Raw genomic sequence first — 3,548 nt, 5'->3', positions numbered from 1 at the left:
TGTGTGTGAAAGAGCACGCTCGATGCCTCCGCATGTTTGATTCGTGTTGCTTCGTGTTGATTTCGTGTTTATTCACGTTTATTTTATGTCGTTTCGCCTTTGATTTCACGCGAGTGTACCGCATACAGTAGCCTCGCGCAGCGAACCCACTGGCGTTCCTTCCACTCCTCTAGTCCTCCTGTCCTCTCTTCTGTTGCCCTCAGCGCGATGTTGCCGTGGCGTATGCAGGTCGTCTACACGGGATTATCGAGGACAAAACCCAGATCGTGTTCGACTGTCGGTGTTGGCGACGACACGACCTGATGAAGAACATGCGCGGAGATGAAGCCCTCAGCGTGCCACGCATTGCTCCAGGTCGGAGAAAGGCCTACCGACCTTCATCAATAGAGTGTGGCGCGCGGGGGCGCGTGTGGACTGATAGTCGGGGAGCGGCGAGGGGGGAGGAGAGAGAGGGCGGGGAGGGGAGGGCGAGGAGGTATGAAGAACAGCATGCGGGGGGTTCGAGATGCAGGCCGGTTACGCGTGCAGGAGAAGCTAGACCTCATCAAGCAGAGGTGAGCGCGCTGCGAGTCGGTGGGAGGCGTGGGTGGGGAGGCAGCCTCCCCTCTTTGCTGCCGGGTGGTCAGAGCAGGCTTGGGTTTAGGACACTCGGAGTAATGAGCTACCGCAGATTGTTTCATCACGTTATCATGTATTGTGTTGTATTGTATTGTATGCTTGATTCTATATTGTGATCCAGATGTATTGTTTGGTTATATCTTGTAATTGAATCGTCTCAATATCCGATCTGGTGTACCGTGTTGTATGTATCGTGAGACTATCATTATCATCCTCGAGGGTTAAAGTATGAATAGTTGTATCGAAGTTGCCGCGGGCTGCCGTCCATCGGGTTCCTTCTGGCGCGCAGATTCTCCTCGTTGAGAGCCTTTGCGTGCCGGTGGCGGTCGCCTCCATGCGGCGGTCAGCTGGAGGTGGACAGTGCTCAGAGAAGAGGACGGGAACCGGGAGGGAGGGAGGAGATGAGATCGGAGGGGTCGACGCGAGAATTGTTTATTCATTATGGTGTGCTTACACATTAAGAAATATCCTCACCATCCGAAGTTTTAATTTGATAACACATGATATACTGAAACTCAACTGTGAGAGTTAGACGGCATGTTGCCAACAAATTTGAAAGAAAGCTTGCTGCCATTGGCAAGGATTCCACGGAGCTCGCATACGTAGAGAATCAATTGCATGCCGCTGATGCGCAGTGTACGACCACAACTTAAAAGAACATTGGATTCGGCAGTTTGGATGAGAAGAGGAATATGATACAGCGCTAGGCGTAATATTGTTAATCAGAAACTGTACAGACTGGTGAGCGCTTGCATTACGATGTAGATCTCATTTTTCCATGAGTAATGTTACTAGTTGTGATTGTTTATTAATACAGGCTTATCTTCGATGTTAGAATAAGGCCTTGGCTTTCGACAAAAACCAAGCATTGCAAGATCTGCGCATATAAATCTGCAGTTGGAGTTGAATTAAGGGTATTGGTCAAGTTAAATTAGAATGTGCGATATCAGGTGCGTATTTATTGCATGGAGCGATGGGTTAAAATATAGGAGGTAGAGCGAAGCGTTTTTTATCGAACGACATTGGTGATGTTACGTACGGTTGCTTCTCCGCGTGACGAATTCATGTTCTGCCGTCATCGTCACGCCAGGGAGATGCGAGCGTGTCAGGTGAAGAGGACTACCGCGGCCGTCGAGATGGACGAGCATCACCACACGAGGGGGGCGCAGCTGTCCGCCGCCTTCTCCCCGGGCGGACGGGGTGCTGACACGAGATGCGGGAGGGGCTCCGCGACAGCAAGGGCAGAGGCGACCGCCCGCCGCTTCGACGCCTCGCTGTGCGAACTCGTTGCCAGAAGCGCGAACCAGAGCGACTTCAGCCGATCGCACGCCAGCGCTCGCTGGAGGTGTCTGGAGGGCCGACGCTCGACGAACAGCCCTCGAGCTTGGTTCGAAAGGGACGGTCCGGGTGGGAGAACGCTCTATTTTTTGTGACGGCCGAGAGGACCGCCGTCGCTGCTAGGCGCGCTCCCGGCGCCCTCTCGCTGGCAGCTGTGAGCGGCGCAGCGGGAGGAGGGAGAAATTTCGATGGACTGCGGACGTTAGCGCCCGCAGCAGCGGTGGGGCGGGTAGGAAGTTGAGGAGGAGCTCTTATCTGCCGCGCGACGCGGGGATGTCGGCAGGCGATGGAGGCTGTGCGCGCGCGCGGCCCGCGGCGAGCTGGAGCCGGGGGACGACGCAGCGGGCTGCAACTTGGAGCCTGTGCGCGCGAGTGCGGAGACGGAGAACGCGCTGCCGAGACGCGGCGGTCTGCGGTGGGTTGCCGCCGCGCGATGAGCGGGGAGAGGGCTCGCCGCGCTGTGTTAGTGGGAAGCAGGGCCGAAGCTTGGGAGGACGCCGCTCGCTGATTGAGGGCCACTTCGCAGGTAGATGCGCACGTCGGGAGGCTGCCGCTCTGCGTTGACGGAAGTCGAGGAGAACGGTGGTGGGCGGGCGGGTGGGGAGGCGCTCCCGGAGCGTGTTGAACGCTGAGGTGCGAGGAATAGCCGGCGCAGCGGCAGCAGGAGGCTAGCAAGGTGAGGGAGGGGAGAAGGGAGGAGGGAGGAGGTGGAAGAGGAGAGGAACAGGTTGGGGGAAGGGAGGAGGGAGGAGAAAGGTGGGGGGAAATGGAAGAGGAGAGGAGAAAGGTGGGGGGAGCTGGAAGAGGAGAGGAGAAAGGTGGGGGGAGGTGGAAGAGGAGAGGATAAAGGAGGGGGGAGGTGGAAGAGGAGAGGAACAGGTGGGTATGAGAAGCTGGGGTAGTTGCTATTTAGTTTAATCATTGCTCAGTTAATCAAAGCCGGAAATAAAAGAACATCAATCATCCGTCAATCGATCTTCGTCAAAAAACGTTACTAAACGTTAATTAAACTCATTAATTTCTAGTCACTAGTCATTATCGGTCGTCTCATAAGGGGCCAGCCTCGTACGTTTCCAGTCTAATAAGTATCAAACTAAAAACTAAAATCTAACACCTAACGTTGATCGCATCCGCTTACAGGCGCTTCAGCAGGAGCTGCAAGAGCACAAGCCGCTCGTGGACAAGCTCAACAAGACCGCGGGGGCGCTGCAGAAGCTGACGGGCGAGAACGAGGGCGCTCAGATAGCCGAGCTCGTCGACAGCGACAACGCTCGCTACGAAGCGCTGCGAGGGGGCGTCCGCGATCGCGCGCACATGCTAGACATGGCCCTGCAGGAATCGTCACAGGTACGTGCTGATGCAACCGCCGCCGCGTCTCACTCCTCTGTCTCTGTCTCACGCGTGCTCGTAGGCAAGCGCGTAGCCTGGGGGAGGTCCTGGGGGCCCTAGGACCCCCCAATCAAAATCAAAATAAATAAAAAAATCCTTTTTCTCTTAAAAGCGCGTAGCTGGCCTAATCCTGGCCTCGTTAAAAAAATTCACGTTAAAAAATTGGCGTAGTTAGGGGGTCCAAAGGGGGCCATGGCCCCCTT

This window comes from Priapulus caudatus, unplaced genomic scaffold (assembly GCF_000485595.1).
Source record: "Priapulus caudatus unplaced genomic scaffold, Priapulus_caudatus-5.0.1 Scaffold4870, whole genome shotgun sequence".
In the NCBI taxonomy this organism is placed as follows: Eukaryota; Metazoa; Priapulida; class Priapulimorpha; order Priapulimorphida; family Priapulidae; genus Priapulus; species Priapulus caudatus.
The sequence above is the reverse complement of the archived record's forward strand: the minus strand, read 5'-3'. Positions refer to the sequence as shown.